Raw genomic sequence first — 14847 nt, 5'->3', positions numbered from 1 at the left:
CTGCTTTCAGGTCCTCCTGAGATGATCAGTACAGAATATGTGGAGAGAGAAAGGATTCTCAGCAGAGACACCATGTCAAGTAGACCAGCACCTTAAGAAGCAGTTTACTTGGAAAGGGGGACATGGGCTCCAATCTCAAGAATCAGAGCAAGAAAAGGTCTTACAGAATTGAGCCTGGGGGCACCTGGGTGGCTCAGTGGCTGAACGTCTGCCTTTGGCTCAAGGCATGATCACAGGGTTCTGGGATCAAGTCCCACATCAGACTTCCCACAGGGAGCCTGCTTCTCCCTCTGCCTGTGTTTCTGCCTCTCTCTGTGTTTCTCTCATGAATAAGTAAATAAAATCTTAAAAAAAAAAAAAGAATTGTGTCTGGTGTTGGGAATATAAGATACACTTCTGTGAGAGAGAGTGGAGATTTCTAAGAAGTGAAGGTTCTCTGACAACCAAGAGATTTGAGTAGGATTGTCTCTTCTTTTAGAGAACCTTGGTTCTCTACTCCTTTGCAGTTGGACACACAGACGCCCCTCAGTCTGTTCCATTCTGCAGCCAATCACAGTCCAGTTGCAGGTCTGGAAGCAAGTTTTACTAATAGCAGCTGCTCCGGGTAGCAGAGATGAGCCTTTAGGCATCCTATATAGCTTCCATATTCCAGCATTAATGTCTGGTCTTCCTATAGGATGCATCCCACTCCTAAATGCATATCAACATATTATGATCTCCTGGGTGCTCAAATGGAACCATCTTTGATGGGCATCTACAAACTTGCCCCCATAGCCTTTTAACATAGCTCTAGTATTCTTTAATAGCTTCTTTGGCTTTAGACTCCTCTTCTACGATTTCTGGCCCAGACCTGGGATGTGTCATTTCTCCAAAAAGCCCTTGTTCCTTTTGGAAGAAAATGTCATTTGGAGCCCAGAACCCGGGTATGAGATTCACACATTCTTATTGGGTTATTATTGTTTCTACATGTTTTAATAGAGCTAGAAAATATGTATTCTTTAAAAAAATAAATAAATCGTTGTTTCAGTTAGGTATTTCCAAGTCAGTGAAAGATTACAAGGTTCTATGTTAACTTCTGTGATTTGATTTATGTTTTCTCTTACTGCCAAAATCTTGATTCCTCAAAATAATAACATGAGTCCTTATTTTTTTTACCCATACATATAAAATAAAATTGAAAAATAATAATATAAAAATATAAAATTTCATTGAGGGCAGTTAGAAAACTTAATTCAATTTTAGATTTCTTTGTGTCTTTTTTTATCCTTGTTATACCCCAGGAGACCTAGAAGCTCTATATTTAAAGTCATTTGAAATATTTTTTTGAGTGTGCCAGCAAACTATGAAACAAGTTCATTTCTTGTTTTTAACTCAGTTGCCTTACTTCATTCTTTCCCTCTGCCTATTTTTATTCATTTTTAAAAATTTATCCTTTCATTGTGTCTTCTTTAAACATAGGCAACTGGATTTCATATTCATATTTCCCTCCTCCTTTTTAATCTATACATAAATTCTGTTTTTTTTTTCACAACAGTGGGTCCTAAGGATCATTTTCGTAGTAGCCTACTTCCTCACCCGCTTTATTTTATAACTGCACAGCACTCTGTGCAGTTATATTTAGTGCTTCAGTGACTCGCCTTGTACATATATGCCTCTAAATTTTTGAGAATAGCCATTTATTTAAAATAGATTAAATGGGGGTGCTTGGGTGGTTCAGTTGGTTAAGTGTCTGACTCATGATTTCAGCTCAGGTCATGATCCTAGGGCCTTGACACCAGGCCCAGCATTGGGTTCCCTGCTCAGTGGGGAGTCTGCTTGAGATTCTCGCTCTCCCCCTACCTCTCCCTCTGCTCATGCATGCTCTCTCCTTCCTCTCTAAAATAAATAAATAAATCTTTTTTAAACGTTAAAAAAAATAAAGTACATTAGGTGTTCTCTTTTAAGTCTCTGCCATCTAGATATGCCCAAATCACATTACTTTAATATGTATTCCTTGGATTATTAGTAAAATAATCATTCATATGTTCACTGGATATATGTGTATATACATATGTATATTTCTCTGTGTCAACTTTCTACTTACGTCACTTTTTAAAGTGTTTATATATTTTTTATTTATTCTTACTTATTCATAAGAGCCATGTAAGGTTAAGTCTAATGAGGACAAGAGCCACATCTGACTTGTTCTGCATTATACTCTCAACATCCAGCCTGGTATCCAGCTGGTTATTAAAAAATATTAGTGAATAAATATTTATGTCTATATGTTTTAAATGTTTCTCAATTTAACAATTTTGCAACTTAGGGAAGTTATTTAGCCTCTGTAAATCTGTTTCTTCTGTGAAATGGGAATAAAAATTCTTAACAGGATTGTTAATTATTTTATTAATACATTTTTTGAAATGTAATAAGCATGCAAATGTTAATGTCACTTGTTATCACCATAACCATCATCCTCATCTATGCATCATTCATCAAACAATGGAATAAAAAAGGTCAAATATTTTGAGGTCCGGTGTTTTGAGGTGGAGCAAAGGGCAACAGAGCATATGTTTTTATTGTCTTCATAGACAACCAGAAGCATTAATAATAATACATAATAAGAAAAAATAATTATGAAATAAGCCAAGACAGCTGTTTTCTTAGGAAAATATTTGTGTCAGGGATTGCTCAGGGATATTTCCTATATTCAGGGATTTTTATTCTTCCCTGATTACTTAGCATCTTGCCATCTTGAAAGGAAGAAGATGTTATCAAAAGATAAGGAAGACCAATGGCAAATAAGCATTGGTTCTCTTTATCTTCTTTTGAGATGGTAAAGATTTGGAGGAAGGAAATAAGACATACACATGACGCAATACAAAAAATTACTCAGGTGTCTCATAATCCAAAACTTCTATATTTGCCTTCTATATTTAAGATCAGTCAGTATCAATAAATGAGTTAAAATCATTTTCATTTGATCCAATGGTCTTCTTTTTAAAGTGCAAGTTTCCCATGATGCAAAGAAGGTTTATAACTATTACCAATTGTCACAAAAATACATAATTGCCAGCTAAATAATAAAACAAAGGTTATCTTAGAAAAAATAGCAATTTGAACTTTAAGGAAATCTAACACAAAGATTAACACCTCGGTTTTCAAACTCCATTTTTAATGATCTGGAGCCTGGCCACAATGTTATGGTGAATATACTGAAATAAGCCTGAGTGCAAACTGTACATGCACTACCAAAAATGTGTCTTTTTTACCAAGTTAGATCCATTAGTGGAAAGAGAAGTTTAATCATCCCTTGAGTATAAAGCACCACACACCCACGACAGAGGGGGAGTCAACTGCATCCCCACCCTCAAGATTCCTGCAAAGTTGGTGGAGGGATAAGCCTCTCCTGAATCCAAACTTCTCTCCAGATATTGTGCAATTTCCTTGCTCCTTGCATAAAAGAACCATCTTTACCAGCTGTCTTCATTTCTTCACCGCCCTGTCTCTAAAACACATAGCAATCTGGCTTCAACTCCCCAGCAGGTCACTGAAAATGTTCTCGTCAATGTCTCTAAAGGTAAACATTTAATGCAAGATACATAGTCTCCAATATTTTCCTTGCCCCACCCACACCACCTCTTTGCCCTACATCTGAGCTCCTTGGACCTCACCTTCTGAAATGTAATAAGCATCCAGATGTTAGTATCATTTATCACCATGTGCCTGCATAGAAAGGTAAAGATTTGAAGATCAAATCTCTTTTTCTGCACATCCTCTCTAGGAGCTTTCACTCAGTCCCTTGACAGTAAATATAATCTCTAAATGGATGATTTTCAAATTCTTATCTCTAGCTACAATCGCTTCTTTAAAGTCCCCACATATATCCAACTATCTACCCAACATTTCCATTTTGATATTTAAAAGGAAACTCCAAACTAACATGTCTAATATTAGATGTTTGGTTTCCTGGGATGCCTAGGTGGCTCAGCAGTTGAGTGTCTGCCTTTGGCTCAGGGCATGATCCCAGGATCCGAGATCTAGTCTCACATCAGGCTCCCTGCAGGGAGCCTGCTTCTCCCTCTGCCTGTGTCTCTGCCTCTCTCTCTCTCTCTGTGTGTGTGTGTGTGTGTGTGTGTGTGTGTGTCTCATGAATAAATAAATCTTTTTAAAAAAATAGATGTTTGGTTTCCCAACTCTTCCTACCAATGGTCCTCTCCTACCTAGGCAATGGTACCTCATATGCCTGCTGCTCAAACCAGACAACCAGGTGTCATCTTTGATTCCTCTCTCATCCTCACTCCTCCATCCCCCAAAAGAACATATCACTAAATCTTATGAAAACACATTCACATGCCTCCATTTAATGCCACCACCATCTCCTGGCTGGACTACTAAAAACACCGTTGAAATTCCCCTTCTATTCTTGCTCTTTCTCTGATCTACTTCCTACCTAACAGCCAGAGAAAATATAAAGTAAAACAATGTATCTTTTAAATGTGTTTTTAAAAACATGTTAAGGCTTTGTACCTCCCAAAATTATTAGAGCAACAAGAATGAAGGGAAAAAAATAAAATTATATGCCCACAGATGGACCTAAACATACATCAAACTGACAGCATAACCACAAAAACAAATAGAAAAATAAAAGTAAAAAATGAATCCTATACAAATATTGAATCATTATGTTGTACACTTGAAACTAATATAATTTTAAATCTCAATTTAGAAAAAAATTTCAGGTATGCCTGGGTGGTTCAGTTGGTTAAGTGTCTGCCTTTGGCTCAGGTCATGATCTCAGGGTCCTGGGATGGAGCCTCTGGTTGGGCTCCCTGATAAGTGGGGAGTCTGCTTCTCCTTCTCCCTTGGCTCCTCCCCTAAGCTCTCTCTCTCTCTCTTTTTCTATATATAGATATATATCTACAGAGATATATATCTATATCTTTCTATATATATATATATATATGTCTTTCTCTCTCTCTCTCTCTCTCTCTATATATATATATATATATATATATATTTCTCAAATAAATAAGTAAAACAAAAATCTTTAAAAATTTTTTTCAAAGAATTAATCCAAGTAACTTTAGAACACAATACTCTCCCAACACACTACTGGTATATTCTTAAAGAATAATAATAAAAACTCAAAGCAATCTTGAATTTTACTGAAAATTTTTGTTTTCTTAGTGGTATCGGGAGTGGTATTGCCTGTGTGTATTTCAAGATTGAAAAAATGATATTTTTGACCACTAGAGTCCTCCATGTGGGAAAAAATAGATAAAGTATAGAAGAAGAGGAGGAATCCTTTGACTTGGATCAGATTAAGGGCTTCAGAATAGACTCTCAATAGATAGAGGGATGGATAGATAGACAGATAAGATCTCCCAGCTCTGTCTACTAAAAGGACCCAAAGTAAAGACAATCCAGTAGTAATGAACACAACTACTGCTTTCCTCAATCTTGATTTCCAAATGCCATTGCCCACAAAAGGACCCAGTTTCCTTAGAAAAATGGCTACTTTTTCCAGGGCTGGGGGTGGGGTATGTATAAGCTAAGCCTGGACTACCTTGCTGGGCCAGCAAGTAATAAAGTCCTCAAAACCTGCTGGGGACAGATCCAAAGGATGCAGGAACTGCAACAAGAAGGTCCCACTTGCCAAAATCTGTGCAATTTGAATATCAAAAAGAATTATCATAGGAATGGATTTTAACCCATTGAACTAAAAAACAATCTAGGACCACAAACAAGCACAATAAAAGTGCAGAAGCAGGGGGAAAGGGAAACCTTTTCTTTACAGAAGAATACCAGTAAATAGAAAAATCACTATTTTGCAACCACCATTACAATAATTATTTTAGACAAGAATAAATTTACATTACCACTACTGAGTGAAAGACTTGGGGGAATACAATAATCTATACAGCCTCTGGATTTCTCCTCACAGATTACTTATTAAATACAAAGGGGGCAAATAGGTACTTTTATAATAAATTAATGTACCCAACGGCCCCTTAACCAATGACTAAACTTAACAGTGCTGAGGAGGGATGATATTACGTGCCTGTGATGTTATGCATGACAAGGATACATTACTTATGCAGATTTCATGCCCAAAAAAAGCATAATCACACATCTAATCTCAAGGAAATGATCCAACATATCTAAATTAAGGAACAGTTCTGTAAAACACCTTTAATGCCACAGAAGAAAACAAAAAGGCTTGAAGAACTCATTCTAGGGGCACCTGGGTGGCTCAGTGGGTTAAGCATCTGCTGTTGGCTCAGATGATGATCCTGGGGTTCTGGTATCAAGCCCTGCATCAAGCTCCCTGCGCAGTATGGACTCTGCTTCTCTCTCTACCCCTTCTCCTGCTCATGCTCACTCTCTCTCTCTCTCTCTCTCACTTGGCTCTCTCTCCCTCGAATAAATAAATATAATCTTTAAAAAAAAGAACTCACTCTAGAATAAAATGCAATTTATAAAAAAAAATAGAATAAAGTGCAATTTATAGACATGACAACTAGAAGCAATGTATGATCCTTGATTACTTTTGGATACAGGAAGACAAAACAGAAAGCTCCAGCTATGTAGGGCATTATTGGGAAAATACAAAACTAGATGGGAATTATACATTAGACAATAACATTAGATCAACAAAAGTTCTTTTGCACATGATAATTATGTAGGAGAATGACTCGTGGCTCAATCTCAGGACTCAGAGATCATGACCAGAGCTGAAATCAAGAGTTGGATGCTTAACTGACTGAGCCACCCAGATGCCCCAGGGAGAAAGTGTCTTAATGCCTGCAATGTATTCTGAAATGATACAGCAGAATCAAAAATGCATAAATGTAAAAAGAAAACCATGAAGCAAATGTGGCAAAATATTAATAATTGTTGAATCTAAGTGAAGAATATATAAAGTATTCATTCACTATTTTTACAACTTTTTTATGCACAAGAAATTTTGCAAAAATTAAAATTTGGGAATAAAAAAAATAATATGCTACTTCAATTCTGACCCCCAAAACACACAAAGAAACAAAAATGAAAAACCAGCATCAGTGTGTTTCACTGTACAGAGAATTAGATCCAAACTCCTCATAATCTACCCATTTTTGCTTGGCTTTCTCCTTAGGCATTTGTCAGGGCTCAGATCAGAAGTCATTTCCCCTGGGAAGACTTCCCTAAATACTAAAGCTGATATGGGTCTCCCATTTTGATTTTACAGCACTTTGTACTTCTCATATAATCATCATTGTTTTATTTATGTCTGTTTGCCTTTATCTGCTATCTTCATGAGTTAGCAATCTATGTTCTTTTCTGTTGTCAGAACACCTGGCACTTATTTGCTGTCATAGACATAAGTACTGTCCTACAAATATGTCTGATCCCTTCGTAGACACAAGGTACTACTGCACTTTCCTCTCTCCCTTTGGAGTTAGGTGTGACCATGTACTTTGCCCTGACAAGTCTGAGGGCAGAGGAATTTGCTATTTCCAGGCAAGACCTTCAAAAGCTACTGCATGACCCTCTCTTTCTCCCTCCCTCCATCACAGTAACTGGCAATGACCAGCCAGGGTGAGGATGATGGGGAGCAGACCCCTAGCCAACCCAAATTGGAGGTTCTATTAGCCTAGGTGCCCACATGCTTACAAAGAGCAAGGCTCCCAGCTAACCATGCCTCCACCCCCTACTGATAATGTTGGATATATAATGTGAATAAAAAATAAACTTGGTAAAGCCAAAGAGAATTTTAAGGTAATTTGTTACATCAGCACAAACTAACATACCCTGAATGATATATATGTGTTCAAGTACTCAATGAAACTTAATACAAATAGCCAAATATTCACATTAGGTTAAATATCATATGAAAATCTAAATATCCTTCATAGGGAACAGGTCACACAAATTTCCCTTCACTTATACAGTGAAATATGTAAACATTAAAAATACTGATGTAGTTCTTTGTGTATTGATCTCCAAGGTATTTGCTCCTAAAGTAGAAAACTAGGAATATGTACAGACAAGTGACTGCATGTGTGTATAACAAAATATTTATTTGGAAGTATTGACCAAAAAGCCAAGATAGAATAAAATTAGGTTCCAACCAATTTCTGGAGCAAACCACATCTAGAAACTTCTAAATGGGTTATGAAGTAAATTAGATAACTCTAAAATCTATCACCCAAAATGAGGATGCAGTACAACCCAAAAGGAGAGGATCTGTGAAGATTTTTGGAGGGGACCAATGGTATTCAGTGAGTCCTGTGTCTTTGCCTGCCACAATCAAGACAGAAAAGCTTCAGTGGGACCACTCAGGGACCTAGTATGGTCTCCTCACAATTTGGATGGGGTGTGGGAAGCACAGTAGACTGGTGTCTGGCTCCTTCCAAAAAGAGCTAAAGGATGAGAGACCATCTGGCTCACTGCTCTGACTGAGCAACAAAGGGGAAGTTGCTATGTGTGAATTTGGCCTCCCTCCCAGGGTCTGATGGGAGAGGGTATGTGAGTGTTCACGTGGGCTTTGTGTGCTAGTCCGGAGGAGTTTGCTTTAAATAACGTCCAAAAGGGCTCAGAGTAGAGAGGCTCTACAGAAGCTGCTGGGGTAAACTGCCAATTCTGAGAAACTTTGGAAGGAGTGAGCAACCAGGCAGGACAGAGATGCTGCAGCCTTCCCCAAGGAACTGCAAGGGACAGAGCACTGATAGGGAGAACAGAGTCTCTGAAGAATGTGAGGAAGGGCCTTGCCAGAAAGGTTTAGCTGAGAACATGTGCTCTATTCCAGAGCCCAGAGCCAGCTTACCACTGTGCCAGTCAACAAAGAACCTTCCAGCTCACCAAGACTAAAGTCATCAGAGACATCAACTGACGTGTGAAGGAGGAGGAGAATGGGACACAGCATGTCATCCTTAGACTCATTCCTGCCTGTAGAAATAACCGGATGGCTTTGGTTATTGTACAGAACTGGACATTCTGAAATCTCAGCCAAGTCTGTGTTTTGTTCCTTAAAGAAACTATAGGATTTTTATTACGTGTAAGCTGAAGTCCTGGGGCTTGTGCATGCTTTTATTTAGGAGTAGAGATAAAACCCTCTGGAGAGCAAACCACAAGGGCAACAGAAGACAAAGAAGGCTGCTTTATGATTCAACCCAGTACCCCCACACCAAACTTCCCGCTACCTGTGTATAAAATACCTTTGGAACAACACACAAGAGACTGTACATGGTGGTAGCCTCTCAAATGAGATACTAGAGACAAGAGACAGGGAAGTTAACTTTTTACTAGATGGTCTTTTGCACATTTTCAGTGTTTGTATCTCTTCATGCCAACATGCAGGTCATAAATGCCCATGTTATGAAACGACCTTATTGGGTGGAATGGCCCAGTGATAAGAGCACCAACTGCTAGGACTCTTACTCTGTTAGATCATAACTGGCCACACATCCTTATGCATGTAAGCCACCCTCTCTGTGCTAAGACCCATCAATCATAAAATGGGAATAATGGCAGTGTCTCTCTTGGTTGTGAGGACGAAGCAGCTGAGTGCATGCAAAGCTCACATGAGAGGGCCTGCCTTAGATGTGTTTGGTGAGCATTGCTACTGCCTATTCCAATAGTTTATAACGATAATAAAATAAGAATTAAAGGGGAACAGTTCTAAAAAAACAAGGAAAAATCTGAATACAATGAAGAGCTAATCCATTTTTTTCTTCCAGAGGATGTGGGAAAGAGATTCAGACAGGATAAAATGGGTAATATTTAAAAGTAACCATCTGAGACACCAAGAGGTCAAAAGCAGGAAAACAGTAATCACTTGGTGAGTATCAAATTCTCTACAATTAAAAAAAAAGATATTCAAGAATTAAAGATCACAAATGGAAAAATTAACACTGTATCTGAGGAGAGCAGTATCCAAATATAACTAGTTACTAATTGGGAGAAATCTCAAAAAGCTCTAAGGGAAGTGGGGGTGGGTTGGGAAACATAAATTTAACCACCAGAAAATTAGTCATGAACTTGAAATACTAGAGCAGAAAGAAAAGGGAAAAGAACACTATTTTTGTAGGGTGCTCCAGAGGCTGACACCCCAGGACAAAGCAGGTACTGATCCTGTTGCCACAGACACAAAACACAACCTGCTCACAACATCCATGTGTCTAAGTGGAAGAAGACAAGGATGAACAGGAGAAGTTTCCCAGAAGGGTGGCAATCATCACGCAGGAAATCCAAATCTAGAAGGCTTGGGTCTACACTTCTACAGAGGCCCAGGGTCAGGAAAGGATGCCTTTAAGCATCCACAAGGTGCAGCTGCTTTACCTCAAACCCCTGTCTGTTGCAGACAGGTGAGGGCAGGAAGCAGGGGAGGGCAGAAGGAAGGAAGTTCAGACATGCGAATAATTATGGGAAAGTAGAAAGGGTCAGATGAGAATAAATAAACCACCAGAGGCAGAAGGACTAGATATCAAGTTTCTCAGAAGTCAAAAGAGAGATAGTATGATCCATGTGATTCAACGGCAGAAAAAGCCTTCCTTAGGAAGAAACTAAATATAAACACCAGGACTGACGAGAATAAGAGGTAATCTTTTGGGAACAGCAGCATATGAAGTACATATAACAAAGTGACAACAATCAAGCCGACCAGGCCAGGCCTGCCACGTAAAGTTGTGCAGGTTGCGCTTTGCACAAAGGCTTCCACCAGCTGACAGGGTTGAATGGTGGCTGAAGTCCAGTCCCCAAGTCCTGAGCCAGGAAAGGGTGACCTTTTTAACACACTCACTGTCTTTCCATAATCATGCAAAGGTATCTTATATGTTAAAAGTAGGAGTGGAAGAAGGGGTATAAAGAAATATAAAACCTAAGGAAAAATAATTATGTACCCAAATGGGGGAGTCTACTATTATATAGACTATAATAGCAGAGTGGTTGACCAGTTGTAACAATATCAGCTAGCCTGAATAGAGTGCTTACTTTGTGTCTAGTACTACACTAGCACAAGATAGATAATCCCCTTTGATAATGACAGCAATTGGAAATGAAGTGGTTCCATGGCACCTGGGTGGCTCAGTCAGTTGGGCATCTGCCTTTGGCTCAGGTTACAGTCTCAAGGTCCTGGGATCAAGTCCCATGTTGGACTCCCTGCTTGGTGGGGACTCTACTTCTCCCTCTTCCTCTGCTGCTCCCCCTGCTTGTGCTTTCTGCTCTCTTGTGCTCCCTCTCTCAAATGAATAAATAAAATATTTGTTTAATTAAAAAATAATTTAAAAAAGGAAACGAAGTGGTTCCTATTAAAGGAAGACCCCAACACTAAATTAAAAAGCAGAACTGGAAACAGAGCAAGTCTAGCTAAAATAAAGGAAAATGAAAGGAAACATAAAGCTAGAGTCATAACATAAAAGACAGGCTTTCTGTGTGAAAATCATATATAATGTTGCCCTGCAAAGGGTCTTGAAGAACATCAAGGTTCCACCTCATTTTTTTCCACTACCCAACTCTTTTGTCTACTCGGATTGATCATACCATCACCAGGATAATCAGAATGCCACTTTATGTGGGCCTAGTATTTAGGGAATTCCAATGCTCTTACATGGGTCTGGCAGCCCAGTGTTGTGGGAAGGCCAAGGACATGCATACAAAAGGATCTTAAGTAAAATTCTGGATTTTACCACCTGTTATCTAGATGACCTTAGGCAAGTAACGTACTCCATCTAGACTTCAGTTGCTAAATTTATAAAATGGGGCCCATACTCCTCATTTTACAGATACTAAAAGCCAAGGCATGCAGAAGTGAAATGACTAGCAGTCACATGGTAGGTGGGAAAGCAGGGATGCCTTTTGACCCAGCCTAGTGCTGTCAGAACTTATATGGGGTCAGAATCATGCTATTCCTGTTCTAAAGCTCCATATGAATTTCTGTTCAGTATCTCAGAAAGGTAAGTACAAGAATATGTGTGATAAAGGAAAGTTTAAATATCTCTAATGACAAACGCATGTTTCAGTTTGTCTAAAAGAAAATCGGACTGTTAATAAATCAAAGTAAAACTCTTTCCAAATTATCCAAATTGATGTAACAGTTTTAGTTATGTATCTTTGGGCCTTTCCCAAAAATAGGTAAATGGTATATAAATGCTAAAAGCTAAAAGATAATCTACTTTCTGAATTATAAACCAGCTCTAAGTAAACTCTAGGGCTCAGAGATAAGTTTGCCTCAATAATTAATAATAAAGTTTTAACTTATATACTCCAAGTCCCCATTACATTAAAAGGTGGATTTTTCCCTATAGTAGGGAAACATTGATTAAACATGGTTAAACCCAAATTGTGCAAAAATCAGAAAAGTCCAGGGCCCCATAAGTAACAGAATGTCAAATAAGCCCCTGCTATCAGTGAGCAGCCAGGTAGCTTTTTCAGACTAAGTTCCTGTAAGTGAAACAAACTGAAAAAGATGTTAACAATTGCAGGCAGCACTGAAGTACAGAAGAATGTATTTAAACATCAAGATCTGGAGAACAGAACCCTCAGCTGATGAAGAAGAAGCTTTTATTGCTAATGTCATTTTCAGAGACCAAAAGACCAGAGAAATAAAAGGGTAACTTGCATTTTTTTTGGAAAATATATTAAAAAGTAGCATTACAACAAATGCACTCATGTAGAATCATTCTGTAATACTTAAAAGCACACTGGCAAAAAGATACAAAAATTTTGGTATAACTGGTTTGATCCAAAAAAAAATCCAATATAAAATTATTTAAGGTATTGGCTTTTGACTTTCTAAACTCTTGAGATCTAGCCAAAAATTGTTTTAAAATAGCATTAAAGAGGAACTTAACTAAGGGCAATTTCCTATTCACAAATACAAGTTAGAAATCAAGGTACTCAATAGAGCATAATAAGGTAGAAATTAGCGGTTCTGATCACATGCGTACCTCAAATCTTTAAAGGAGTTGCGTAGAAATGAGACCATATGCCTAAAAAAAAAATCTGTAGGAATATACATTAAATGCTAATGTGGTATTGCTGAGGAGTAGGAGAAATGGAATATATATATTGCTTTCATTATCAGAAATACTCAGAATATGTAGTGAGGTAGACAATATAATGCTGGATGGAACAGGAAGAGATGCAGGTTGATTTTATTTTCACCAGTTTATTATATATGAGAATATTGTTAACCAAATGCAGGGCATTTTGCTAGATGCAACAAGAAAAACCAAGATGAATCAACAAAATCAAAACCCATGCCCTCAAAAAGCACATGATCTAGGAGTAGAGGTAAAACACATGTTTCAAAGCAGAATTGTGCTTTGTACTAAGAGTAAATACAGAATGGTAGAAAGGCAAGAGAGAAGAGAAATAAATTCTGGCTGAATGGAAATCAGGGAAGCTGAGAGAGAGAAGGATGGGGAAATTCTGGCAAGTGAATGATGAGAAAGTGGGGGGGAAGCCCAGTTCACATTGAGCAGTTGCAATGTGCTAGGTACTGAGATGTACTTTCATTCATTCATTCAATCAACCATTAATTCATTCAATTAACCTTCATATTTGCCCTATAAGGAGGTACTGTTGTCCCTGCTTGACAAGCCAGGAAGCTGAAGCTCGCTCAAGCTCGCTCAAGCTCACACAGCTAGTAAACAGAAGAACCAGGATGGGAACCCAAGTTTGTGTTCCTCATCACTCAACTATGCTGGCAAGGAGAAAACATCAAGACCTACAGGCCAGGGAAAAATGATGAACAAGGTCATGGAAGAAGATGGAAATTTACATTTATTGAAGTGCATCCATGGATCAGCTTCTGTATCTTCATGCCTTTTATTTGAAAATTTATTTACTTTTCCTGTGATACGATCATTATCACATCCATGTTAAGGCTGAGAAAACTAAGGCTTAGATAGATCAAGCATCAGGCCAAATACCTACTATGCAGCAAAACAGAAATTTAAACCAGGTGTGAGTCCAATCCCAGGTCAAGCCAGATGGATGGGTGGCTGTATGGGCAGTGTCTCATTTAAGCCCAAAACAACACCGTACATCTGGCAGCATTATTTTTCTCATTTTATAGCCAAGAACACGAAAAATAAAATAAGGCTAGTGATTTCCCCAAGGTCACAGAACTGGTCAAAGGTAGACCCAAAATTTAAGGAAGGCAGCCTGGCCTTAGAGCCAGAATTCTGACCCTCTGGATAAAATGCCAGAAAGAGTAAATGGGAGCCAAATCATGCACAACCTCTAATGTCAAACTTGGAACCCATCAGCTATGCAAAATGACTGAGGTTTTTGCTGGGGAGAACAGGATTAAACTACATTTTAGGAATAAAGTCCTTCAAGAGACACATCAAAATTAGATTCTTGGCACATAACATTTAACAAGACATGGAAGCACCTTACCTATACAGCTGCTCAAGTAAGGTTAAGCATTGCTTCAATTGGGTATATTTAATTTACCCAAGAAGGTCATCTATGCAGTTATTCTGCAAGCACTCAATTATGGTAACCCTATTAAAGTGTCAAGCCCCAAGCAGGTGCTGTAATACATTAGATTTACCCATTATTGTATCTTCCTATAGATTTCTTTACATAGCAGTGTAGAAACTGGAAGTTAAGTAATTGTTTATTGAACCTGCCTTCTCAAAGCCAAACAGGAAGGGAGGGGAGAGAGAAGATCAACAACTGAACCAGGTTTGCTTTCAATAATTCATTTTGCATTTTGGTTCTCATGCCCAGCTAACCAGCCAGAGGCCTAGGATTTTCCACCTACAAAACAGGTTCAACATCCGCCAGCGACAAGCGGCGTCTGACTCATCCTAACAGTCAGCATCAATTCTTAATGAGTCTCAGAGCTCAGTCTCAAAGTCCTTTCTGCTT

The 14847-nt window shown here is 38.4% G+C and overlaps 1 protein-coding gene across 2 annotated transcripts in view; it reads right to left on the bottom strand.

Annotated features, from left to right (window-relative positions):
- The window catches only part of PCNX2 (pecanex 2), a 288039-nt gene that overhangs the window by 272597 nt on the left and 595 nt on the right, over positions 1 to 14847 (bottom strand). The window lies entirely within an intron of this gene.

This window comes from Canis lupus, chromosome 4 (genome assembly GCF_048164855.1).
Source record: "Canis lupus baileyi chromosome 4, mCanLup2.hap1, whole genome shotgun sequence".
Lineage (NCBI taxonomy): Eukaryota > Metazoa > Chordata > Mammalia > Carnivora > Canidae > Canis > Canis lupus.
The sequence above is the reverse complement of the archived record's forward strand: the minus strand, read 5'-3'. Positions and strand labels throughout refer to the sequence as shown.